Source organism: Pantherophis guttatus, chromosome 10 (assembly GCF_059756535.1).
Source record: "Pantherophis guttatus breed Tessera chromosome 10, ASM5975653v1, whole genome shotgun sequence".
Classification (NCBI taxonomy): Eukaryota; Metazoa; Chordata; class Lepidosauria; order Squamata; family Colubridae; genus Pantherophis; species Pantherophis guttatus.
The window spans coordinates 15,693,319-15,721,279 of record NC_142072.1 but is presented as its reverse complement, the minus strand read 5'-3'; the positions used below and the strand labels follow the sequence as shown (position 1 = coordinate 15,721,279).

Genomic DNA, 27,961 nt, shown 5'->3' with positions numbered 1-27,961 from the left:
CCAACCTGATGCTCAGGAGATCTGCCAATACACGAACAGTGAAGCATAGATATATAGAACTGGAGGTAGAGCCTTCCTCTGCCATGACAAAGCAGTGAACACCCTCAAGCAAAGGCAGACCAAATGGATGTGCTAATGCCAAGTGAGGAAACGGAGCCAGGGAGACATGTAGCAATGGGCATGCAAGTGGTAGAAAAAATTTGGAGTTTCTTTTGACCACAGCAGGATCCCTAAGAAGGAGTCCTAGGAAGCTTCAAGCAATCTTTTTTTTAAAAAAAATAATTTTTGCACCATTTTCCCTATGGATACTTATTGTGAGGCCACCAGATGCAAGAGAAAATACCCCAGCCTATCTGAGCAGCTCTTCAACATGCAACACATTCTTGATTTTCCAGGTGGTGGTGCAAAAGAAGAGGACTGGGGAGACAGGGAGATTTGTAAAATTATGCATGGTGCAGAGAAATGTTTCCTTCCTGTCTCATGATACTGGAACTCGGGGTCACCTAGTGTGGTTAATTGGTAGCAGATGCAGGACAGAGGAAAAGGAGTTTTTTTTTTTACACATCACGTGTAACTTAAAGAAAGCTACCACGAGATATAGAGATGGCCCCTTGTTCACACAGCTTGTGGAGGGAGGCATGATAAAAATTCACACAAGGATACACCTATCAGTGGCTTTTAATTTGGATGGCTCAGTGAAAGGAAAACAAGGAGGAAGGTCTTTTAGTCTTCATGACCTGCCTGTGAGTTTCTTGGAGGCATCTGACCAGGCTTCCAAAAACAAAACCCTGGTCAATATGAAGATGTCTTCTGATCCAGCAGAAGATCCATCTTAATTTTTCAGGAAGCAAAATTTCTGAGAAGTGGAGAGACAGATTTGCAATTCCCACCAGATGGTTGAGTATTGGAGATCATGCTTACCTCAAATTAACACATTTTACCCACCTAACTGAATAGGTTGGCAAGACATTCCAAACCATAAACTAACTACATGAGCTCAGTCTGTATTTGCACTCTGCATAAAAAACACAAAAAAATAAGCGGCTTTGGGGTTCAGCATGTGGTAACAACACAGCCTGGTTGATTCACACAATACCTTAGGGCCCTTTTGTGAAACCCCCCCACCCCATGCAGAACACAAGCCTAGCAAGGGTGATATTCTTTGCCAATTCCCATCCCCAACACCAGGCTGAATTTTCCACATCGCCTTTGAACTGAGACACCACCGAGGCAAACTTTTGATATATTTTTTTTTCTTTTTTAATTTCCACCCACCCACACGAACCACTTTCTGGGCAGAGATGTAGAAGAAAGGCTGAGAGAGAAGAAGGGGGTGCGGGCGGGAGAGACTTTCTCAAGGCCAGCCAACAAATCCACAGTTGTTGCCATTTTTTTCCAAGGCTGCCTTCAACTCCCAACCACGGAGGAAAACTACCCAAAACTCTTGCTTCCTGAGAAGGGAGCCACTGACACGCAGGATTGCAACTGATCGAGGAGAACATTTGTAGCTCAGGGTCCTTGGGTGCTCTCTGAGCTTGTTTTCTTGCAGTCGTTTTGCGACCCGAACTAGGTAACCTCATCATCATCACTAACACCGATGAGGTTACCTAGTTTGGGTAAGAGCCTTGGTGGCGCAGCAGACTAAAGTGCTGTTAAATAGCACCAGCTGCCTGCAATTACTGCAAGTTCGAATCTCACCAGGCTCAATTGACTCAGCCTTCCATCCTTTCAAGGTAGGTAAAATGAGGACCCGGATTGTGGGGGCAATAAGCTGACTTTGTATTAAAAAAAACACCGCTTAGGGGGGCCTGAAAGCCCTACTAAGCAGGTATATACAAAAGTATGAAGGCTATTGCTTAACGCATTGTAAGCCGCCCTGAGTCTCCGGAGAAGGGCGGCATATAAATCGAACCAATAAATAAATAAAATAAATAATGAAACGTTGGCAAGAAAACAAGCCAGCTCAAAGAGCACCAAGAACCCCTCGCTATTGCAACAGAGCTATCTCCTGCATGCATTTTCTTGTAGGATTACCCATGAGGAAACCTACCCCCGTTTTCATCTGGAGCACCTCAGGGGCCTCCTCCTTTCTCCTCCTACATACCACAGCCCGGTTCTGTGGCTGTTTTCCTGTGCTTCACCATCACCACCAAAGCTTCCAGCAGCAGTCAGACCATCTTTCTCATCAGGACCCCAGAACTTTTCCTGCACATACCCCTCCCCTCCCTCTCCCTCCCCCAAAGCGGGTTTAATTCTGGCCAAGCTTCGTTTTATCTCCTTCTGACTCCATGCTAACCACACGCAAATATGCCTAGGCACATGTGCATATGAGCGCCTGCTCTCTCCCACTCCCCTCTCTCTCTCTCTCTCTCACACACACAAACACACACACACTTACATACATCCCACCCCTCTTCCTGTTAAGATGTCAGGATGAACTTGGAGCTTTGCCTAAACAGTTCCAACACAGCTTTCTCCTTCATTTGACAAAGCTCTGTGAATCTGTGTGCTGGGGAGGGAGGGAGGGGGGCGAGGGAAGGAAGGCGGGAAGGAAGGATTTGGTCAGGTTTGTTTCCAGGAGATACGTGAAATGGAGGATAACGATCTGCCAGGAAAGGGGAGGGAAGGGGGAAGCTAGAGAGAAGATGCCTGTTGTGCATTTCTTTAAAAGCCAAGCTTGCTGCCCAACCTCTGGAGACCACCCCCCTCCTCTCCTCCGCCCCCCCCCCCCACAAAAACCATTGCACCTCCCTCCCATCTCTCAGCCCTGGGTGGCCTTCACGTTGTTCACAGATGGCTGTTTCTACTCACTCAAGTGCTTGACCTAAATCCTTCCTGCCTCTCTCTCTCTCTCTCTCTTCAGTGGTGCTGGAAACGTCTTAGCTGTGTAGCTCAAGGCATGGCAAAGCTAAAATTAAAGAGGAGGAGGAGGAGGAGGAGGAGGAAGAGGTGAAGGACAGTATGACAACAGGATGCTGGCTGCCTCCAGAGAAACACCCCCCACCCCTCTCACCGCAAGTGTTAAGACTCAAAGAGAGAGGCGGCGGGCATTCTTCCTTGTGCAAAAAACACACTCCCCCCATTTGTCATTTGGTTGAATGCCACCCTCAGAAAACTGGGTGACCGCATTTCCGCCCCAAAACTTTCAGCCGCCTCTGACCCCTCTCTCTGCTCTGCTGCCTGGCTCCCCACCTGGCTCCTCTTCCCTACCTCCCTGCAAGCTCGCAGGAAGTTCCAACAGCTCTAAAGTTTTGTCGGTGACTCAGCGGCTGGCGGCTTCAGCCAAAAGTGACAAGCCGGCTGGTGGCGCAGGCGCACCCACCCACCCCCTACCCTCCAGGGAAATGGAAAGAGGCCTTTGGCCCTCCTGTCCCAGATGGGGTGGGTGGTGCAGGAAGAAGGCTGGATGGTCTCCAGGCTCAAGTTACAAGGCAAGTCTCAAGAGTGGAGAGCAGGGAGCAGTGGGGAGGGGGGGGGTTTGCAAAGGCAGACTTCTAACCACACCAGGCATTGATGGGGGTCAACTTTCAGAAGGCTCCAAAAAGGCTTCCTGTGCAGATCTCAGGGCCACATTCACAACAACCCTGCAAGGTAGGCGCGCCAGAATCCACTCTGCGTTAAAAAGCGGGGCAGCGAGGCTTGTAAGAAACGTAAGGCCACCACTGAGGTCTGAACCGCTAACATCTCAACCTTCTACCTTCCTTCCCCGGAGAATCTGCTTCCACAAGCAGGTGCCAGAACGCTCCAAAGCAGCCTCCCCTGAAGCAAAGAACAGGACACAAACGCTCAACTGCAAGCCCACAAAATTTGGGGGGGGGGGACGGGGACGTCAGCCCTGCAACTCCCTTGAAGTCCTTGGAACTCCCCGGGCAGGAGACAAAAGAGCGGCTTCTTCCGAGCAGAAAAGCAATGAGAGACACCCTCCACCCTGCCGCGCCAAGCCGACACACAAACCCCACTTCCACCCTACCCCACGAGGGAAGCGGGGGGGGGGCTCGGGGCAAAGCCCTCCTTTCCCCGGTCCCAAGCCCCTCCTTTTCTCCCGACCCCCCTCCCCTCCCCTCCCTTCCCTTCCCCTCCCCAGCGCTTCAGGTGCCGAGCGGCAACCCCGACGCGTTTTTTTTAAAATCCCCTCCGCGCGCGGCATGACTCACTCGCAACTCCGCGTTGCCCAAAACAAGCTCCGACAAGGCAAAGGCACGGAGAGGCAACTGAGCTCCCGGAGGCGGGGAGAAAGAAGGCTTTGGGGAGGGAGGGAGGGATGGAAAAAAAAAGAAGGGAGGGGGGAGAGAGGGAGAAAAAGACAGAAGGGCCAGAAGAGAGAAAGAGGCCGGAAAGAACAGGGGCTGAAACTCTGCCTGCTGGCTACAGCCTAATTGGTTCCGGCAACAGCCTGCTTTCCTTGGCGAGGCTTCCCCGGAGCCAGTTCCAGCCACTGCAATGCCGGAGAGAGGGGCGAGCAGTCCTGGAAAAATAAAAAAATAAAATAAAATAAAATAGAACTAAAAATCGAATTCCCATCTACTCCTGGGGGGGGAGGGAGGGAGGGGGAATAGAGAAGCCCCCCCGGCAAATGTTAGGGAAAGACTGGCTCTTGCCAACCTCCCTCCCTCCCCACTAAACCCCGCCACGGGAGACGGCCAGGTCGCCTCCGGAGCGCGCGGCGGTGGAGGCGAAGCGCGAACTCCTGGCGGAGGCGCACCGAGAGCCAGCTGGGGGCAGCAGACGCAAGAGGACCTGGATCAGGAGCGGCTGGCATCTCTCTCGCTCTCTCTCTCCCCCATCGGAGGGGAGAAATGGGGGGGGGGGCTGCGCCGGGGGGGGGGGTGAAAGTCACAACTCCCCCGCGGCAAGAAAAACTCCCAAAGCCGGCCTTGCTCTAAGGAGGAAGGAGGGCTTCAAATCCGCAGGGCTCTGAAACCCTTCAGAAGTCCCTCTTCCCTCCTCCTCCTCCTCCTCTTCTCCCAAATAACCCACGCCCGGTTCGCGATTTCCTCAGGCGGCACTCCAGGAATTTCCAGCTTAAGCTCCTAAATATCCAGGGCTTTCATTCGCAGCGTCCTTCGTGGCCCAATTAAGGGCAGCTCCCAAATTGGGAACACGCAGCAAGTCTTGACTTGCCTTTCGCTTGCCGAGTCCCGGAGTGGAGTCCTGGCGCTGGGCAGGCACAAGCAGGCGGCTCTCTCTCTCTCTCTCTCTCCTGAGTCTTAAGCAGCCTGCCTTTATCCCCGTGTGCGCCAGAGCTGGAGGGAGCCCTTCGGAGTGCCCCCACCCCCACCCCCGATTTGGAAAAAGGGACCCGACTATTTGCTATTTCCGAAGCCCTGCTTTTCTCTCAGCCCTTCAATCCCTTTAAAAAGGGAGTGTTTTTTTTTTTGCATTCACGCAGGCGGCCGAGGCTTTTTAAAATGTGCGCTAACTTATTTTCTGCTCGTTAGGACTGCTGGCCACGGTTTTGAAATAATGGCTGGAATCACACACCAGGTTATGTTGATTTGTTCAAGAAGCCACCATGGCTCAGGTCATGCAATACACTCAGCCAAATCCAAAGCTAACAACCTTTTGGTGAACCTAGTCGATTTGGGGCAACCAGCAACAAGTTGCCACTAAAATATTTGTTGTATTAAAATATTAAATATATTAAAATATTCACTATAGTGCATTGCTGGATCTTCGCTTTCTTTGTCTGGCGTACTTTAAGAGGCGCATTTTAATAAAAACAAGCTAGAGAAATGAACAACCAAGCAAACCTTGTCATAGCCACAATAGGTATTTCTCAATTGTACTTACAATAGCAATAACAATAGCACTTATAGACTTCTATACCGATTCACAATGCTTTACAGCCCTCTCTAAGCGGTTTACAGAGTTAACATATTGCCCCAAACAATCTGGGTCCTCATTTTACCCACCTCGGATGGATGGAAAGCAGAGTCAACCTTGAGCCGGTGAGACTCGAACTGCCAAACTGCTGGCAGCCAGCAGTCAGAAGTAGCCTGCAGTACTGCATTCTAACCACTGCGTCACCACAGCTCTTAAATAAAGTGTGCCTTAGAGCAGTGGCCCCTGATCTTTTGGGCACCAGGGACGGTTTTCTGCAGACCAGAGGGTGCGTGGTTTTGTATGCTGCCTGCATCCCATGGATGGGGCATCAAATGTTTGTGCAGCCCGGTTGCTGGCATGCCACAGACTGGTGCCAGTCCACAGACCAACTTAGAGGCATGAAGTGCAAACTAGTTGCACAACTATCTCACACTTAACTTGCTAGTTCTGTGTATCTCTGTTCACTTGATGGGAAAACGCACCCAGCTGAAACTTGGCTAAATATCCTGTGGCATGCATTTATTTACTCATTCATTCATTCATTCGACACTCCTTCCTCTCATTTTTCCCTAGAACCACCACCCTATGTAGTGAAAATGACTGCCAAAAGTTACCTAGCTCCTGGTTGAGAGTAGACTTCAATCATCAGGGTTTTCCTGTTGACAGCCCAGTTGTGTCACATAAGCAAATAAAATACATTGCAACACATTTAAAAGGACAAATGCACATGGTCGTCCGGGAGAAATAATGTTCAAACTTCAGAATGACCTTTTTTGGGGGGGAGTTAAAGGTCTCCAAGGGTCTCCCAGTTAGGCTGACCACCACCATCTGGGAGGTCCTGTGAATTGTGAGAACGGAACTTTTCCAACCAAGTTGCAAGATGCAGTAGGATGCTGCCTTTTTCACACCCATTATATCAAGAGGCAAAACAGTCAGGAAGGAGTTTAATAATTAGCAAATCCCAGCACACAGGGCAAGAAAATTAAACTTTTCTTCCTCCAGTGCAATTTTGATAAATCTTCACTGACATCAATAGTGGTGGTGGTGGGTTGACAGAGTTCATCCTGATACAAATAGCAGCTTTAGAAGAACAATCTTCTGCCAAGATAGCCAAGGGGGAGAGAGAGAAAAAAAGGGGGGGGGAGACGGATGATGAATGCCGTTCATCTTATCAAGGGTGTTTTGCTTCCAGTTTAACAAGCTGGAAAAGGAGGCATCCACCCAGTGCTGGAGGAGTGGCAGGCAAGAGAGGCCTAAATGCTGGCTAGAATTATTTTTATGGGAACAAACATCTGTGTAGAGTATTATATACTACGCCACAATGTGCAAAGTTAAAAGAAGGTGGATTTGGGCCTCATAGTAAGCTATTTCCTTCATTAGGGTTTATGGAACAAACCACAATTGGATGAGTTCATTCAACACAATAAATCACAGTGGGCAACTCAACGCCTACAGTTTGCCTGCAGCTACTTTAGAGGTGGTAGGTGGTTTTTGTTGTTGTTGTTTGCAACCTCTAGAGCAGGGGTGTCTAACCTTGGAAACTTTAAGACCAGGGGTGAAATCCAGCAGGTTCTGACAGGTTCTGGAAAACCGGTAGTGGACATTTTGAGCAGTTCGGAGAACTGGCAAATACCACCTCTGACTGGCCCCAGAGTAGGGTGGGAATGGGAATTTTGCAATATCCTTCCCCTGGAGTGGGGTGGGAATGCAGATTTTGCAGTATCCTTCCCCTGGAGTGGGGTGGGAATGGAGATTTTGCAGTATCCTTCCCCTGCCACGCCCACCAAGCCACGCCCACAGAACTGGTAGTAAAAACATTTGGATTTCACCACTGTTTAAGACCTATGGATTTCAACTCCCAGAATTTCCCAGCCAGCGTGGAGTTGAAGTCTTTAAAGTTATCGAAGTTGGACACCCGGAGTGTACCACTAAGTTTTACTTTGGGTAAAAGTACATTTTAAAATAAACCTGGTCTTTTGGGAGATTCAGAATCTAAACTTCACAGAAACACTTCACTGCTCTTGCCCCACAAAGAGTTAGCTGTGGCAGAAAAATCCTCTTATCTTACGTTCATCGAAGAAGGCCTCACCCAATCTTTCCCAACCTGGGTGATGTCCAGGTTTTGTGGATTGCTGTGAATGGCCATTGCTGTGAATTCTGGAAACTAAAATCCAGACGCCTAGAAGTGGCAGGGTTAAGACACAGGATCCTATTCCCTATGTATTTTTCAATTCCGCCCCCTTTCAATGGCTTTATCTATTTTTTAAAGCTTACCAAATCACACTCAGTTTTCTGGAGTTTTCTGCAGCACATTTGGATTCCTTTTCTTTACAACAGGGGTGTCAAACTCAATTTCATTGAGGGCCACATCAGGGTTGTGTTTGACCTCGGGGTGGGGGTGGGGGTGCAGGGGTGCGTGGCCAGGGTGGGGGTGGCCAGCTTGACGTCACTCGTGTGATCAAATGCCACTTTTGCTAGTAGTTTGTTTTGCTAGTACTCTGCTAGCGAAAACGGAGCTCACGGCCCCTCCTGGGCTCAGTTTTTGCTGGCAGAGGGCTGCAGGAGGTTGTCGCAGCTGAAAATGTAGCCCGGGAGGCAGAAGCAACGCAGGCCGATCCTTCACTGTATCCAGGGTGGTTCCGCGGGCCAGATCTAAGCACCCCTTGGACCAGGTCCAGCTCGCGGGCCTTGAGTTTGACACCCTTGCTTTATTTTTTTTATTTTTTTTTATTTGATTTATATGCCGCCCTTCTCCAGAGACTCAGGGCGGCTTACAATGTGCTCAGCAATAGCCTTCATCCTTTTGTATATTTATACAAAGTCAGCTTATTGCCCCCACAAACTGGTCCTCAATTTACCTACCTTAGAAAGGATGGAAGGCTGAGTCAACCTTGAGCCTTGGTGAGATTCGAACCTGCAGTAATTGCAGGCAGCTGGTCTTAATAACCAGCTTAATAACAGGGTGCCTTAGACCACTGTACTACCAAGGCTCTTTACAATGTTAGTATATAAAGAAAAACTTGCAGAAAACTATTTCATTCATATTACAGATTACTATGTCCAGAACCAACATTTTAGTCGAAGGACATCAGGGAAATTCTCCTGTACGGGTTTCTCTACGGCATCACCAGCTGATTAAATTCTGAGACTTTAAAGAATAGCAACTCCCCGTCTAGAAATTCTTTCGGTCTTTGAGGTACGCATTCTTTTCGTAGTGGCTTAAGCCTGGTGTAGCAAGAAACGTTATTCCTATTTTACAGATTGGGAAAAGAGGTCAGGGAACAGTCAATTGTCCGAGGCTGCAGAATATATAATCCTTGACTGAGTAAGATTATAAAATCGGAGCTAGAGACAAATCTTCCCCCAGCCCTCCGAGAGTTGAGAGTGCTCTAAGGAAGGCCTTTTTAACTTCTCTCCTTTTGATCCATTGTTGGTCTGAGGGGTTTTTGAACTAACAAGCAATTCCCTTTTCTATCTGGCTGAGAAAATTATAATGTTATCACCCTAACTTTTCCCAACTTTGCGCCTTCCAAAGAAGAGTCATTCCCAGAACTCCAAAACTTGTAGCCCTGCCATATCTGAAGGATACCAGGCTAGGGAAGATAAGCCTCTGGTGAAGTTCCCACACATGTGAATAACCTGTGGCTCTGCGCAAAAGATTAATTCAGACGTCTGGGGAAGAGCGGTCTCTCCCTTTCCCACAGCCTGCAAGAAAGAAGAGATGATAAAGATGCGGTGCTTCGGAGAAAGAAAGAAAGAAAGATGGGGTCCCACTCACTTTTGCCTGACTGCCCCCCCCCCCACCCCGGTCTTCCTCTTGCTTAGCTCCATTTTTCAGGACAGCCTCATTAGAATTGCTCCGTGACCTTCAACTGAAAAAAGCTTGACTAGATTATGCTAAACCAGTGATGACTAACCTTTTTGCCGCCGCGTGCCAAAAACGGGGGGAGCATGTGTGCGTGCCCACACCCATAATTCAATGCCCCCCATGCCCCGCCCCCCCAGGCATGTGTACACGACCCCCTGTGCTACCATTTTTGGCATGCGATGGCAAAAAAGGTTACTGGTAGGCCTGGTAGGCCTGTTTTTTTGCCCTCCCCAGACTCCAGAGGCTTTCTTGGAGCCTGGGGAGGGTGAAAATAGCCTTCCCCACCCCCACGGAGGCCGGAACAGCCCATTTCCCAATGGCTGGTGGGCCCGGAAGGCCCAAAAATCAGTTGGCCGGCCCACGCATGCGCGCTGGAGCTTAGCTAGGGCAATACTCACGTGCCCACAGATATGGCTCCGTGTGCCATAGGTTCACCATCACAGTGCTAAGCCATAACATAGTCTAGTTGTAGCTCAGCATTCTGAGTGAAATCGACCCATTGTGGTTTGTAAGCGATGTTTTTATGATTTTGCCTTATATGTGGGCCCAGCTTTCTCTTGGCCAAGCTCTGCTGGCTGAGGAATTCTGGGAGTTGAAGTCCACAAGTCTTAAAGTTGCCAAGGTTGGAGACCCCTGTTCTGGACCACGACTGCTGCTCCTGCTACTTCTGTAGCAGCCTCCATCTTGCCGATTCTTTAGCATGAACCACAGAATGAACAACGGAATTGGGGCAATCTAACTCTTTCGCGATCCTGATGAAGGTTCGGTTGGGTCATCCATGGGAAGTGAGGGAGGACAAGATGCTCTCTTTTGCTTTTGGCCAGTGCTGACCTCTCTTCCGATGTTAGACACACCACTGGATATTTTACAAGCAACGAAGAGTTATAGGATATTGTTCAGGATTTCCCATCAAGAAGATAGTACAGACAGTTCTCGACTTACAACAGTTCATTTCGTGACTGCTCAGAATTATAACAGCGCTGAAAAAAAAAGTGACTTATGACCATTTTTCAGAGTTACAACCTTCGTAGCATTCCCCCAGGATCACGTGATCAAAATTCAGATGCATGGCAACCGGGTTCATACTTACGACCGTTGCTGGGGCCATGGGAACCCCTTTTGCGACCTTCAGACAAGCAAAGTCTATGGGGAAGCCAGATTCACTTAACAACCAGGTGACCGACTTATCAACAGCAGCGATTCACTTAACAACGGTGAAAGGAAAAATGGTAACATGGGGCAAAACTCACTTAACAAATGTCTCGCTGAACAAGAGAAATTTTGGGGCTCAATTGTGGCCGTTAAGTCGAGGACTACCTGTACAGGACAGCAGGCTTTGCTCTTGTGATGGTGGGGGGAGTTTGTGCACGAGGGACCCTCCCTCTCTCCCCATTGCTTCTATAAGCAGGGGTTAAAAAAAAAATCAGTTAAGACCAGAAAACACTGCAAGCGACTTGCTGCTCTACGGGCAGATGGCGATCCATAAAACTGTGACACTGGTAGCTGGTTTATTACACGCCTGCCAATCTTCATGCATTTAAATGGGAGCCAGTTTCTAAATTGTCCATTGGAACCAAACTGCAGCCAGTCTCTTCTCAGAGGCTGGTTCCAGTCCTTCCTCCCTCCAATGTGACACACACTCACAATCACAGATGCCCCTTCCTCTGCCTTCGGAGCACGAGGCTCTTGGGTGGCTGATCTGCTCGGCTCGTCAACAGATGCGGCTGTTAGCCCTTCCAAAAGCAGAGACCGACTGGCTCTTCTTCCCGCCCCCCTCCACTCTCCCCCCCCCACACCCCGGAATCATTCCCAGACTGCATTAAGCAACCCCAAGGCCGCCAGCCCCAAACTACTTGCCAAGAAATCTGCAGCTCCGTACAGGACCAGGTGCCTGCTCACTTCTTTCATTAGGCTAATGGGACGTGGATGCATTACAGGACTCCATTCTACATGCTGCTAATGAAGCACTCAGGCCTGTGTGTTTGCATTAATGCATGCAGTGCTGGTGGTGGTGGGGCTTGAGAGGAAGAAGCATAAAGCGGAGGGGGTTGCACTCCGTCTAGCTATGCCTCCCCCCCCCACCCCCTCCACTGCCTCCTCTCCAATGAATCAACCCGGATCTCCTTCAAGGAGACTCCTGCCTTCCTTCCTTTGGATGGTTTTTTTTTTACCCTAAAGAAATGAAGCCCAGTTTCCTTGCTGCTGTGTTCTTCGGCTGGACGGCTCCTAATTTGCCCAGGGAGAATTCCACAGCACATTCCATTAAAACAGGGTCCTTCACACTGGGCAGTCTCAGAAACAAGAGAGTTGGCAGGAAAGGGCATTGACATCTACCCTTTTGGCTCTCTGGGAGGATGGAGGGGTGGGTGGGTTTGAGAAGCAGGAAGGAGGGGGGAGGGAGAGAATACAGCTGTCCTTTCAGAAGAAGCCAGGCGCCCCGGCAATCTAGTTTCCACCCCTTAAACAGAACCGTGTTTTCTCCAACCTGGCACCCTCCCCGTGACTTCAACTCCCAGGCTGGGCCGGGAATTCTAGATGATTTCTCCTTCCTCTGTCTCCACACACACACACACACACAAACCCATGTTCAGTTTCTCCTAGACCTCTCCTGGGTAAACAGGGCCTGGAAAAAGTCGTTTTTATAATGACATACTCCTAGCATGGTTGATTGGCAACCATACCAGACCAAGCCCTGGCTGTGCAAATATTATTCAACTCTTTTGCCGCAAGTTGACTTTCTTCTACATCCAAAAAAATATTTGGATCCTTAAATATTTCTTCAGACATGGCATGCTTCTAATCCCTATCGTTGTAGAGATATGAAGGAAAGGCAAAACTCCTCCTAAAAGGGGCAGAAGCATGTTCTGTATAATTACAGTGTCAGGAGACCTGGTCACCGAGCATTTTCTCTCTCTCTCTCTCTCTCTAAGTCCTGGATTTGGATCAAGTAAAACCAGGCACACAGCTCAGCTTGGTTATCTAATTTCATTTCCCTGCTTCTAACCTCAGCATGCTTAGGGAAATAGGTTATTCTGAAGTCAACTGAGCAAATTGGAGGGTGGGATTAGGGGAAAAAAATGTTCCTATTATTATACAACTATGTTCTTTGGCGAAACAAACTCTCCACACCATTTGGGGTGGGTGGGGATACAGACATTTGTTTGGTCTTCTTTGGAAAAAAACTCCAAACTCTTTGCAAGCACAACTAACTAGAAACAACAACAACAACAAATTTCCAAGACACAGATCCCCCTCTCAGTTCATGAGTTCCTTCCCACCCAAACAGGGTGCCCATACTCCTTTGCTAATATTATGGCCAAGTCCAAGACTACAATAGGATCAATGGTGGGTTGCCCCCAGTTCGCACCGGTTCTATAGAACCGGTAGTAAATCCAGCGGGAGGCTCCGCCCACCGACCCTGACGTCATCAAAATGCTTCTGTGCATGCGCAGAAGAGCGCGCGCGCAGCCCCGTTGCAAACCGGTAGTAAAGGTAAGTAGAACCCACCCCTGAATTGGATGCACTTGTTACACTAAGCCATAAACTTTTCTGGTTAGAAAGCAGAACTGCCTGAGTTCCTGTGAAGCTGGCATCCATTGTCCAACACCGTGGTTTTTATGCAATGTGGGAACCCACCTGTGTGTGGAGCAACAGGGCTAGTCATGGAAAGCAAAAGATCAGAAAAGAACAAAAAACCCAATTTATTCCATTGCCCCAATCCTTCCCAAAGGCTGTGCAAGCAAAGCCAAATGCCCCACTCCTTTGCAGCGCATTCCAGCGCCAGCCTTCGCTGCCAGGATCCAGGAACACCCCAATCCCACCCCCTCTCTCCTCCCCGTCCAGGATTCAGAAACGGGAGCCCGGAGAGCCATTCAAGCTTGCGACTGGCTTACTTGAGTTTTTAGCTGCCTCAGCTTCCCTGCTGCATCAGCCGGTCACCCCCAAAGCACATCCAGATGCCTGCATCCCAGAACAGAACAAAGGAGGAGGGGAGGGGAAAGCTCGTGGTTTGCCCCAGGAGGGTCAGCTACAACACCCACCCATCCTTCTCTCTTCTGCAGGCATCTGCTTTGTGCGCAACACACCCATTCCCCAGACGCTCCTTCCCTCCCCTACATTTCTGGGTTGTTTCACAGATGCCTAAACTTGAGTGCGGTAGAGGCTTCTGGTTCCACACAGCCGAAGCCAAAATGACAACCTAGCAAACTGTACCCTGCCCTTCTCCCCTCCTGCCTCTCCCTCCCACCCCCCAGGCATTCAAAGACTCTTTCTTCAAATAATCGTGTACCACTGAACCTGCCTTGGCATCTTGCTTAAATCAGCTAAGCAACAGAATGACGCCACCCGGCTTCTTGCTGTCCTAAGCAAAGGACCAAACTAAGCCAATGCAGGCTATTCTCTTTGTCCTCCTCCTGCCCTCTCCCTCCTCCCCACCCCCCAAAGGATGGAATCTTTCCATCTTGTCCCATGGGGTGGAGGGCATTTTCTCCATGGGGCCAGCGAGGCAGACTCACCTAAAGCCACTCCGCATTTCAATCGGGGAGATGAAGGCAGCGTCGAACATCTGCCGACTGCCAGTAGTTCGATCCTGACCGGCTCAAGGTTGACTCAGCCTTCCCTCCTTCCGTGGTTGGTAAAATGAGAACGCGGATTGTTAGGGTGGGGGGGTGGGGAGGAAAGCAATAGGCTGACTCTGTAAACTGCTTAGAGAGGGCTGCAGAGCACTACGAAGAGGTATATAAGTGCTATTGCTTGTCAAAGCATCCCAAGGCTAGACAAGGAATAATGGATGGAAACTGGACAAGGAGAGATTCAAGCTGGAAATTAGGAGAAATTTTCTGACCGTGAGAGCGATCAACCCATGGAACAGAAGTTGCCTTCGGAAGTTGTGGGAGCTTCATCACCGGAGGCTTTCAAGAAGAGATTGGACTGCCATTTGTCAGAAATGGTGAAGGGCCGTGATGGTGAACCTATGGCATGCGTGCCAGAGATGGCACGCAGAGCCCTCTCTGTGGGCACATGCACCGTCACCAGCTGCTCTTTTGATTTCCGGCACGCACATACACGCTGGCCAGCTGGACTTTGCCAGAGCACCAGAAAACAGCCTGAAAACTGTCCGAAAAATGGCCCAAAAACCAGGCCATTTTCCAGCTGTTTTTGGGGGGCTGTTTTTAGGTCAAAAATAGCACAAAAATGGCCCCAAAACAGCTCAAAAACAGCCTGAAAATGGCCAAAAAAATGGCCCAAAACAGCCAAAAAACAGCCATATGTGTGCCGGACAGCTGGTCTTCAGGTTTCAAGCGCTCCGGCACGCACACACACACACATACATGCATACACATTCTGATTTGGGCATTCAGTGCAGAAAAGGAGCCTGGATAGCTCTGCAGACAAGGCACTGCAATTTAACACCAGCTGTCTGCAATTAAAGTAAGTTCGAATCTTGCCAGGCTCAAGGTCGACTCAGCCTTCCATCCTTTCTAAGGTAGGTAAATTGAGGACCCAGTTTGTGGGGGCAATAAGCTGACTTTGTATAAAATATACAAAAGTATGAAGGCTATTGCTTAACGCACTGTAAGCCACCCTGAGTCTCCGGAGAAGGGCGGCATATAAATCAAATTTTTTTAAAAAAAGGGTTCTCCATCACTGGTGTAGGGTCTCCTGCTTGGGCGGGGAGGATGGACTAGATGACCTACGGTACAAGGTCCCTTCCAACTCTGTTAATTTGCTATTGCTGTCTGTAGTCTGTTGCTGTGGTGAGCTAGGCTGGGCCAATGAGTTGGCTCCTGAGGTTCAGCTCCCCTAAAGCAAGACATACAGGAGCCAGATGTTTGGAGGCAGGCCTTCCAGTTGTCTCAATGCAACACAATCACCTTTTGCCTATTTGCAACAGAGCACATCTGGACTTTGTCCACAAGGGCAGGAGACCAGGCCTCTGACAGCTAGCCCCCTGGATCTCCGTCTTTCTTTTTTCCAGCCTGTTCGCCAGTTTCCTCAAGCTAAGTGAGTGGCTATTGTTGTTATTTATGAGACTTCCCAGATCAAATAACAATCTCTTTGGTTCCCCCACCCACCGGCCAAAAAGAAGGGTGGGAGTGCCTGCCCGTCCAGCCTAATCTCTAGTAGCGATGTCATTATAATGTACTCAAAAAGAGCAAGCTTTAAAAATGCTATTAAGGACCCAGTGCATTTTCTGCAACTTAATCTTCATATATCCTGCAATAGGATTTACTGAGAAACGTGTCCTCACAGCCCCCTCTCCCATCTTCTTTCTAAGGAGGAGGAGGAGGAAAAGGAGAAAAGAAGAAAAAGAGGAGGAGGAAAAGGAAGAGGAGGAGGAGGAGGAGGAGGAGGAGGAGGAGGAGGAGGAGGAGGAGGAGGAGAAAAAGAAGAAGAGGAAGAAGAAGAGGAGGAAGAAGAAGAAGAAGAAGAAGAAGAAGAAGAAGAAGAAGAAGAAGAAGAAGAAGAAGAAGAAGAAGAAGAAGAAGAAGAAGAAGAAGAAGAAGAAGAAACCAAGACAGAATAATATTGATGTGTTGCAGAGCAAAGGTATAGGGGTACAGATGTTTCGAGTCAAGTTAAAATTAGCAAGCAGAAATAGTTACACAAATTGAGAAAAAAATTAAGATTTTATACAGTTTATTCTTATCTGAAAAAGGAAGGAGTTCCACTAGATACTAAGTACCAATTTGGTGTAGCGGTTAAGACATTAGGCTAAGACTAGGTTAAGACACTGAGTTCAAGTCCCGCCTTAGCCATGAAAACCAATTGGTTGACTTTGAGCCAGTCACTCCTTCTCAACCCAACCCGCCTCAAGGGTTGTTGTTATGGGGGAAACAGGAGGAGGAAGGTGGGTTGGAGATATGTTTCACCACCTTGAGTTATTTGTTAAAATAATAATGGTAGGATATAAAGAAAATAAAAATGTGACTTTTATCTTACTTCAAACACCAGGAACCTCAACTTTCCTTTAAGGGGCACAAAAGAAGATTCTGTGCAAGTTTTCTGGTACTGAGGACTAGAAACTTGCTATTAAAAAATCATATGTATGTATTTTTTTTTCTTTCATTCATTTATATCTGATTTTCAGAAACTGCTTGGACAAATTTCTGCAGTTCTCTTGGCAAGTTTTTTTTCAGAAGTGGTTTGCCATTGCCTCCTTCCTAGGGCTAAGAGAAAGTGACTGGCTCGAGGTCACCCAGCTAGCCTTTTTCTCCTAAGGTAGTGCTAGAGCTCCTGGGTCTCCTGGATTTTAGCCTGGTGCCTCAACCACCACACCCAACTGAGTCTCATATACAACAGGATGTTTTGTAGCCAGTTTTCTGTTCTATTCCGCACTTTTATTCTATCATACATTAAAGTAGGTACTATGTAATCGAAACAAGCAAGCAGTGAAAAATCTGGTGGTTGACTGGCATGGCCTGAATGCCCACCCAGAATGTGGGTTCACCCAAGACATTCGGGGTAGAGCAAATTTGCCCCACTGTCTATGTATGGAGGCGACATTAGGAGGGTGCGGGAGAAACACTTCCTAAACCCAGATTCTCAAAAAGGCAAATTAGAACTCTTACAGACCACAACCAGGTCCTGCCTGCGTGAAACGGTGCGCAAAAGTGTTGGGGATGGCAGGAGCAGCTGAAAGGAGTCGCGCGCATGTGTGTATCTGGCTTTGTCACAGATTGGTGAGCAAGTTAATCTCAGACTCCCTGACACGTGGAATAAAATCACGATCCCGTAATGGAATTCATTCGTCTTCCTGTCCTGGGAGAGGCCAACTCCAGCAAGGCGTGCCAGAACGGAGGAGAATAAAACATCAGGGCAGGGGCTCGGCACAAGGCAACAGGGTTACAAGCAGAGCCTGGAGGGGAAGTCCACTTGGATTAATCCCTCCCTTTCCCAAATTCATTGCTCAGAAGCGAGGGGGAGCAAAGAGGCCCGAGGTGGGAATGAGGGTACTCATTTCATCCCTCTTAATGAGGGGTGTTTGCATTGCGTTGACTGGGTCACTCTTGAGCAAGGTCTCCAACCTTGGCAACTTTAAGCCGGTGGACTTCAGCTCCCAGAATTCCCCAGCCAGCTTTGCTGAGGGGTGTTTAATGAGGGGTGTCTGCATTGCACGGACTGGGTCACTCTTGAGCAGGGGTCTCCAACCTTGGCAACTTTAACCCAGCCAACTTCCCCAGTTGGCTGGGGAATTCTGGGAGTTGAAGTCCACCAGGCTTAAAGTGGAAGCATTCAAGAAGAGACTGGAATGCCATCAGTCAGAAATGGGGGTAGGGTCTCCTGCTTGGGCAGAAGGTTGGACCAGATGACCTACAAGGTCCCTTCCAACTCTGTTAATCTATAAAGTTGCCAAGGTTGGAGACCCCCGTTTTAGAGGAAAGCTGGCTGGGGAATTCTGGAAGTTGAAGTCCGCCAGGCTTAAAGTTGCCAAGGTTGGAGACCCCTGCTCTAGAACACCTGAAGCCCAATAAAATAATGACTTTTGTCACCTGGGATGACCTGCCACTTCAGCAAAAGGAATCCCATCTTCTTCAGTCAACAAGCCCAAGCAAGTCAGCACCACTTCAGACTTATCCAACAAGAAGCCCCATCTTGCCACTAGGTCTGCCTTACGATGGGGACAAGACCAATGTTTAGTCCCCCACTGGCCGGCTACAAACATGGGGGGGGGGAATGATGGGTTTTCCTGCACTGCAATGTCCACCCAGCTAAAAATTTGTTGCCATGATTCAGAACTAACCATCATTACTAGTCTGATCTTCCATGTATTTAACCCAAACCTCTTCTGAAATCATCTGAATTGAGGATCGTGACCATACTTGGTGGCCATCATATCTACAATCTGACGACACTTTGGGCGCGTAGATTCACACGACACAGAGATATTTCTATTCCAAGTGAATTCACTCACTTTCTTGGCCAGGAACCCAAGAGATGGCTTCTTCAGCCATCCTGGAGTTATCATTAAGTCCCTTTCCAGGTTCTACAGCAGGGATCTCCAAACTTTTAAGACTTGTGGACTTCAACTCCCAGAATTCCTCAAGCCAGCCATGCTGGGAACTCTTGAGAGTTGAAGTCCACAAGTCTTAGTTGCCAAGTTTGGAGACCCCAGTTCTACAGCATAGACTAGATCAGAAGCTTCATGGTAGCTCTTCAGTTTTATAATCACCCACTCCCAGCTGTTCCCACAAGTCTTGGTTTAAAGCAGGGGTGAAATTCAGCAGGTTCTGGAGAACTGGTAGTGGAAATTTTGAGTAGTTCGGAGAACCGGCAAATACCACCTCTGGCTGGCCCCAGAGTTAGGAGGGAATGGAGATTTTGCAGTATCCTTCCCCCAGGAGTGGGGAGGGAATGGGGATTTTGCAGTATCCTTCCCCTGGAGTGGGGTGGGAATGGAGATTTTGCAGTATCCTTCCCCCAGGAGTGGGGAATGGGGATTTTGCAGTATCCTTCCCCTGGAGTGGGGTGGGAATGGGGATTTTGTAGTATCCTTCCCCTGCCATGCCCACCAAGTCACACCACGCCCACCAAGCCACGCCCACAGAACCGGTAGTAAAAAAAATTGAATTCCACCACTGGCTTAAAGGCATGGGTGTCCAACCTTTTGGCTTACCTGGGTCACACTGAATGAAAAGGAATTGTCAAATATATGTAATACAGTTAATGTATATAAAATCCCATAATACTGTTAAAAGTTTACAATTTTCTGGAGCCACATTGCTAGTTAACCCGGGCTGCATGCAGCCCTCAGTCTGTGGGTTGGACATGCCTGGTTTAAAGGAACTTTGAGTAGGGCAGAGCTGAGCCAATGCAGGAGGGGGCAAATGTTGATGGAATATCAGGTTGACGCGATGCAACAGGGTTCCTCTCCTCAATCCAGGAGTTGCAATCCAACACATCTGGGCAGGGCTGAAGGGGGAAGGACCGCCACACAGAGAGGATGGGGATATGAACCGCTTCCAGTCACACGAAAGGAAGGATTGGAGCAGCTGCGACTTGCCTTACGCTCCGTATCCCTCTGTGAACATAGCAAGTTGCACCTGCCGAGATTTTCTCGTTGACACAACCATCAGTAACGTGATGGCCTGCCCTCTTCCACAGCCGTCCACCCTCTGCGATACATCACTGGTAAAGACTGTCAACCTATGGTCATCTCTGCAAAGCCTTAAATGGCAAAGGGCAAAGGAAGGCAAAGAATAAGACATGAGATGGCCAGCTGCAGTTTCCAAATCCAGTCCAAGATTTGTACTAGCTGACATGCTGTCTTCAGAATATAAGTGTCCCTAGAGTGCCAGAAGATCCAGGTTCAGGCCACCTATCTAAGGGAAGCACTTAGCAGTCTTGATTTAGACTTAAAAAGTAAATCAAGTCGACTTCAAGTCAAGTTTTACTTCTCCGCCTAGTCGACAGTCCTGCGTTCTTTAATGGTTTCCCGTCAGGCGCAAGAAACCGGGAACCGCAATACACAGGTAGTCCTTGACTTACAACTACAATTGAGTCCTGAATTTCTCCTGCTAAGTGAGATAGTTTTGCCCCATTTTTACATTTCTTGCCACAGTTGTTAAGTGAATCACTGCAGTGGCTAAGTTAGTAACACAGTTGAAAAGTGAATCTGGTTTCCCCCATTGACTTTGCTTGTAAGAAGGCCGAAAAGGGAATCGCCATGACCCTGGGACACTGCAAACGTCATAAAATATGAGCCAGCTGGCAGCCTCTGAATTTTGATCCCATGCTTCAATGGTGGTAAGTGTGAAAAACGATCAAGTCCCTTTTTTTTTCCAGTGACTTCAAATGGTCACTAAACGAGTGGCTGTGAATCCAGGACTACCTCTATTTAAAAAATACTGTGATTTATTCCATGCTACACAGGAATCTGATCTATCTGATCTAAACATTCTTAAAGATCCGTCTCATCCTGGGCACCCTTTTTTTTTTAACTATTACCATCTGGCAGACGGTACAGGATAATAAAAACAAGGACAAATAGGCTGAAAAACAGCTTCTATCCCAGGGCAGTAACTATACTGAATTCTACTGTATAGTGCAATATTAATGCAATATCAGGGGTTTTCAATACAATTGTATATAGAATGCGAAGGATGTGTGTTTTTGTTTTGTTTTTATAGTTTTCTTATGTATGATGTACACTGAAGATGGCATTTAATTTCGTTGTACGAGATGCAATGACAAAGAAGCGCCTTGGTGGCGCAGCAGAGTAAAATGCTGTTAAATAGCACCAGCTGCCTGCAATTACTGCAAGTTCGAATCTCACCAGGCTCAAGGTTGACTCAGCCTTCCATCCTTTCAAGGTAGGTAAAATGAGGACCCAGATTGTGGGGGCAATAAGCTGACTTTGTATATAAAAGAACACCGCTTAGGGGGGGCCGAAAGCCCTACTAAGCAGGTATATACAAAAGTATGAAGCCTATTGCTTAACGCATTGTAAGCTGCCCTGAGTCTCCGGAAAAGGGCGGCATATAAATTGAATAAATAAATAAATAAACTAAACTAAACCAGTGGTGAAATCCAAATTTTTTTACTACCAGTTCTGTGGGTGTGGCTTGGTGGGTGTGGCAGAGGAAGGATACTGCAAAATCTCCATTCCCACCCCATTCCAGGGGAAGGATACTGCAAAATCCCCACTCCCTCCCCACTCCTGGGGGAAGGATATTGCAAAATCTCCATTCCCACCCCACTTTGGGGCCAGCCAGAGGTGGTATTTGCCAGTTCTCCGAACTGCTCAAAATTTCCGCTACCGGTTCTCCAGAACCTGTCAGAACCTGCTGGACTTCACCCCTGAACTAAACTAAACTAAACTACCGGCAGTCAAGGCAAATTGGCCAAGATAATTGTCAACTGACTTCAGGAAGGTTAGACTTAAGTATCTTTGTGTGTGGGGCGGCGCATGGGGACTCCAGACTGATATGCATTTGACCCCACCCTCAGGCTCAGCCTGATCACCTCCTACATCTCCCAGCCAAACCTTAACCAAGCCCAAACCTGCTTGGCTTTTTAGAACAGCCGAAGGCTGAGCTAAATCCTGCCAACCCAGATGGGCTGAATTAAACTAGGGGTATGCAGCAACCGAAGCCTCAGGCCCACCCGTTGCCCCCCAAACTTCATGGAATAACACATGGAACCCTTTAAAAAGCTGTGGCTGAATTGCAATTTAATGTGACACAAGACACAAAAATAGTTAAATATATGGGGAACAGTAGGGGGGGCGGGGAACGAAGAGTATTTAACGTAAACAAATGCATGGTTAGTTCTGGCCCGTCCATTCATTTGATTTGAATCCCAGCATCCTAGTCAAAGGCTAAGGAAGATATTTACGGATACACTCTCACACACAGAGAGACAACTATTGTGTGCCCCTGATCTAAACACAGAGGCAGCTGAAACTACCTTACAGGGCTGTTGAAGGGTTTTTTTAAAAAAGAGCCCCTTTGTTTAGGCAATTCTCTGCTCTCCGGAGGGAAGGCAGGAAATGAAATAGAGGGAGGATTAAGGAGGAAAAAAAGACACCATATACCTGTTCCTACTGCCCCAAGGTGGAAGCGAAGAGTGCAGCGTGCTCCAACTCTTAAAGCTTATGGCTTTCCCTTCAGAGCACACATTTTCCTATCCCTGAAGGAGAAAAATAGAACATCTGAAAAAAAAGGTATGAAGGCAGAGGGAGGAGAGGGGGGGGGCACACTGGTGGCCCGAGCCTGGGTTTTTTTTTTTTTTTTTTTGAAGCCCTGAAAGCCTCTTCAGCCTGCACAACTGAATGCCATTTGCTGCTATTTTGAGGCAGGAAATAGAAAGAAGTGCTAAGCTTAAAAGGCACGATCGCATAAAAGCACAAGAGAAAGAAAGGGGGGGAAAAACCCCTTCAATCCCACCCTCTCCAAATGCTGAAAGGCTCAAAAAAAAAAAAAAGCTGGCTGCACCCCTAAGCATCTCGTGGACCTGCCCCCTTTTTGCATAATTGACCCACCCAGGGTGACCCCTTTCCCTTCCTCCCAAGCTCCTCTGAATGCAGCCCCTAACCCCTCGCCCCTCCCCCATTGTTTCACCTTGGGACACACAAATTAATTAATGCAAAACAATGAAGGATAAAGGCAAAACAGAGCAGCAGAGCGAGGGGGGGGGAAGCTATAGGCTAGGACTGAGATGGCGAACCTATGGCACGCGTGCCCGAAGTGGCACACGGAGCCATGTTGCCTGGCACGCCAGCCACCATCCCAGCCCAATTCCACCAAGCATGCGTGAGCGCCTCCCGCTGGCCAGCTGGTTTTCGGGTCTCTGCCGCGCATGCGTGGGGGCGGGCACATGCAGGGGACTCTTGCGTGCATGCAGGGGAGCAGGGTGCATGCACGGGGACGCTCGCATTGCATTTTGGGCAGTGGTGGGTTTCAAAACTTTTTACTACTGGTTCTGTGGGTGTGGCTTGTTGGGCGTGTCTTGGTGGGTGTGGCAGGGGAAGGATATTGTAAAATCTCCATTCCCACCCTACTCTAGGGGAAGGATACTGCAAAATCTCCATTCTCTCCCCAATCCAGGGGAAGGTTACTGCAAAATCCCCCATTTCCTCCTGATCAGCTGGGACTCGGGAGGCAGAGAATAGATGGGGGCAGAGCCAGCCAGAGGTGGTATTTACCGGTTCTCCGAATTTCCGCTACCGGTTCTCCAGAACTGGTCAGAACCTGCTGAAACCCACCTCTGATTTTGGGGGTATGTGCATATGCGCCACCACCCCCCCGCACCCCATTTTGGGCCTGGCAGGCCTCCTGCACCAACCTGGAAACCAAAATGGGGCCCGGGGGGAGGGCCGGGACACATGTGCATGGGACGCTTGCACATGTGCAGAGAACACGTGCATATGCACGGGGGCAGGGGGCATGCACGGCGGCGCTCGCATTGCATTTTGGAGCTACAGGCACGCATGTGTGCTTGCGCGCACGTGCGTACTTTGGACACTCAGCACCAAAAAGGTTAACCATCACTGGGTTAGGATGTCCCTGTGTATTTGTCACAAGCAAGACAACGCTTGCGTGGTCAAAGTGCCCCATGGATTGAATAATGGTAGCCCTCCTGGACCACCACGGTAAACTGGCTACTCCTGATAGACAGAGCATCCTTGTTGAGTCATATATGCACAGAAGAAGGAACTACGCCGCCCGTTTAAGGAAAACAGGATGTTGTCCTTGCTTTGCCAAGCAAGTTTGTTAGCCAGTTCAGACCTCAGCTCCAAGGGGAAAACAGCTCGGAGCATCCAGAGAATGAATTCGGCAAGCCCATGCCTCTCTCACTCAGCAAACGTTTTCAAACAATTTTTGTCTGCAAGCACCCACTCAAAACTTGAGCAGAGGTTCAAAAGAACAGTTTTCCAGGCAGGAAGCAGTGCCTGAAGGGAAGAATAGCGTTAATATCTGGGGGTTCACACAATCCGCGAACCGTCAATCCAGGTTATAGATTGATGGATTAGATATGTACTCTGCTGAACCCTGGGTGCTGTAAGCCTCTGGGAGTCAGAAATGATTCAGTGCATACAGATCAAATCCAACACCAAGTAATCAAACTATCCGCGGTTCAGCATAGCAAAAAAAAAAAAAAAAATAGGAAGAAAAATAATTTGAGAAATACATTATACAAAAAGGAAAGTTGGTGAGCATTCAGTTCTCTGGAAGGCTTTCGTTTTGAGCTGCCTTCCTGACAGAGTTAGGAGAACAAACTAACTCCTGGAGGGGAGGCCAATTCATAGAATAGGTGCAGTGATAGACATTGAAACCAACTCTACAGGCGGTCCTTGACTTACGCCAGTTCGTTTAGTGACCATTCGAAGCTACAAAGGCACTGAAAAAGTAACTGGCGACTTTTTGCGCTTATGACCAATGAAGCATTCCGCCGGTCATGTGATCAAAATTCAGACGCTTGTCAACTGGCTCATATTTAGGACGGTTGGCAGTGTGTCCCAGGGTCACGTGATCCCATTTTGTGAACTTCTGACAAGCAAAATCAACGGGGAAGCCAAATTCACTCAACAACCATTTTTGTTTAAGTTAAAAGCTACACCGATTCACTCAACAGCTGTTGCAAGAAAGGTCATAAAATGAGGCAAATGTCTCATTAATGTCACTTAGCAAAAGTCTCACTTAGCAACGGAAATTTTGGAGTCCACTGTAGCCGTAAATTGAGGACTACCTGTATTCATATAACATGCTATCCCCAGACAAATAAACTTGGAAATCTTGGGAAAATGATGCAGCTGCTTTAATGAAACACAGGGACTTTCATATACACTTGGAAACACCTTTTCCAAATCAAATCCAAAGCCCAGCCCAGCTCTATCACATTTTATCTTAACTTATTGGCTTGATCCATACACCATCCTAAGATAATAATCAGGTCCCCACAACATAGGGCCGTAATGGCGAACCTATGGCACGCATGCCCGAGGTGGCACGCAGAGCCATCTTTCCGGGAATGCAAGCTGTCACCCAACTCACCTGCAGTGTGCCCGCCCCAGCTGGTGTTCGGGCCTCCAGTGTGCATGCGCACAATTCACAGGACCCAGCTGGTCTTCGGAGCTCTCCTGCGCATGTGCAATCATTTGCGCATGCGCAGAGGGCGTTTGCATGCATGCATTGTGCACGCGAAAATCACATGCATGCCCAGATGGTGGGATTGTGCACGCAATGCACAGGAGCCACGCAAAAGCCGCGCACATGTGCAGATGATGTGGTTGCGCACGCAGCACATGGGGGCACACGCATGAAAGCCGTGTGCACGCACAGATGGTGCGGTTGTGTGCACAGTGCACGGGGGAGGAGCCACGCATTAGCATGGATGGCACATGTGTGCACAAAGCGCATACCTGTTCGGCACTCAGTGAGTAAAAGGTTCGCCACCACTGACATAGGGAATTTCAAACTCTGTAGCCCAGTGTTTCTCAACTTTAGCCCCTTTAAGATGCATGGACTTCAGTTCCCAGAATCCACCAGCCACCACGCTCTAACCATTGAACGCAATTCCTGCTTCTAACTAAAACAGCTCTGAAAAAGATTCGGGAAACACTGTGGTGTCATGGCTGGAATATCGGATTAGACTGCAGGAGACTCCAATTTCCACATGTTCTGGCAATGGATATTATTAACTCTCAATCTAACCTATCTTGCAAGGTGGCTTTAAGACTAAAATGGGGTGAGACATATGTGTACAGACTTCGTTCCTTAAAAAAAAGAAGAAGCGAGTTTTACAGATAGTCCTCAAGTTACAACCATAATGGAGCCTTCCCGTCACAATTTTAATTCACGATGGTCATAAAATAAGTTCATCATAATAACCGTCCCAATTTTTTGATCTTTTTTGCAGCAGCCATTAAGCAAACCGATGGTTCACTATGGCCATCGTTTTGCTACAAACAGGATATAAATGCCAGTTTTGGGCAAAATGCAGTCATGTGACCGCAGGACACTGCAAACCAGGGGTGAAATCCAGCAGGTCCTGACAGGTTCTGGAGAACCGGTAGCGGAAATTTTGAGTAGTTTGGAGAACCGGCAAACACCACCTCTGGCTGGTCCCAGAGTGGGGTGGGAATGGAGATTTTGCAATATCCTTCCCCCAGGAGTGGGGAGGGAATGGGGATTTTGCAGTATCCTTCCCCTGGAGTGGGGAGGGAATGGGGATTTTGCAGTATCCTTCCCCTGGAGTGGGGTGGGAATGGGGATTTTGCAATATCCTTCCCCCAGGAGTGGGGAGGGAATGGGGATTTTGCAGTATCCTTCCCCTGGAGTAGGGTGGGAATGGAGATTTTGCAATATCCTTCCCTGGAGTGGGGTGGGAATGGGGATTTTGCAGTATCCTTCCCCTGGAGTGGGGTGGGAATGGGGATTTTGCAGTATCCTTCCCCTGGAGTGGGGTGGGAATGGAGATTTTGCAGTATCCTTCTTCTGGAGTGGGGTGGGAATGGAGATTTTGCAGTATCCTTCCCCTGCCACGCTCACCAAGCCACACCATGGCCACCAAGCCACGCCCACAGAACCAATAGTTAAAAAAAATTGGATTTCATCACTGCTGCAGACAGCTGTATATGCGGTCTGGTTGTGAGGTCAAGTGACTGCAGAGAAGGTCAACCATCAGAACTTTGAATCCAGGTCACAAGTAGCCCCCAGGTAAATCCGTCAGTACTTTGACTGGTCACTGAGTGACCAGTCGTAACTTGAGAATTACCTATAAATGTAACAAATCATAGCAAAAAAAACTTTAAAGTCAGAATGTCATATTTCAAAAAAAAAAAAACCCACACAAAACAATACTGTATTAAATACACTTGTTTATCTATTTTATGTATTTACTAGTAAATGAGGTCTATGCCCAACAGATACACAATACAAAGGCAATCTAGCTATAAAGGATCATAAGAACATTAGGGACTGTTTCAGTAGCTGGAGGATGCTTTTGTATATAAGCAAATTCTTCTTTTCTGCTTTTTTTTATTATTATTATTCATGCACATCAGCTTAGCTCCCTCGCCTGCTTTCAACAGTCCCCATGTGCCTCAACAAAAAAAATGGCAAAGGTTTGTGGGACGTCACCCAGTAACCCATCCCCAAGAGGGAATGAAAATATTGCGCATGAAATATTGCAGAACCAAATCACTTCTATTTTCAGTGCATGGAGATCTCCGTCTGGCTTTTTTTTTTTTTGGTCCTATCGCCGTGATTGTGTTCCATTACGCCAAGCTTTGTTGTGTACTTCCCAAAAAAATCCATACAGGGTGAACAGAGTCCTAGAGAAATAGCCCTTTTAAAGCAAATAAATCAAACGGCAAGTTTCAAAGAAAATACTCTTCTAGCAAAACACCCCATTTTGTTTTGGAACCCAGCTATGCCTAAGTACGCAGAAGGGTGGGGATACCGTAATATCTTGGGAGTCAAGAGCCTCCTTATTACTAAGCTGCTAGAGTATTCACATTAAGAAATCAGCAGAAATGCAGGTGCAGATCAATTCACTCCCCACCCCACCTCACCTCCAAACAAAAGTGTTTTCAAAATGGGGAATAGTCCTGAAGCAGGGGCATAACCTAGGGAACCGAGTTGTAAGGCTGGCTAGGGAGGTAGGGACAAGCTTGTACTCACTACACAAAGGGCCTTTCACAGAAGCTAAAGCTGACCCCTGAAGCACATCCATTCTTACACCGAGCCAGCTAGTTAGCTGGGTTACCCAAGACAAGAGCCCAGTGCCTTACAGAGATCGGAGGGAAGCGCAGGGGAGGTGGTGGGA

General features: G+C 48.2%; 1 protein-coding gene across 12 annotated transcripts in view; it reads right to left on the bottom strand.

The window, feature by feature from the left end:
• AHDC1 (AT-hook DNA binding motif containing 1) overlaps window positions 1-27,961 on the bottom strand; it is a 273,276-nt gene that overhangs the window by 183,816 nt on the left and 61,499 nt on the right. For 2 of the 12 annotated variants that reach the window (XM_087876926.1, XM_087876927.1), the window contains exon 1: window positions 4,155-4,250. The exons of 8 other annotated variants lie outside the window; for them this stretch is intronic. The gene's annotated coding sequence lies outside the window, so the exon portion shown is untranslated. Of the gene's footprint in view, window positions 1-2,811; window positions 2,909-4,154; window positions 4,379-27,961 lie in introns of those variants that run through there. 2 more of the 12 variants (XM_087876930.1, XM_087876929.1) reach the window with 2 other exon arrangements.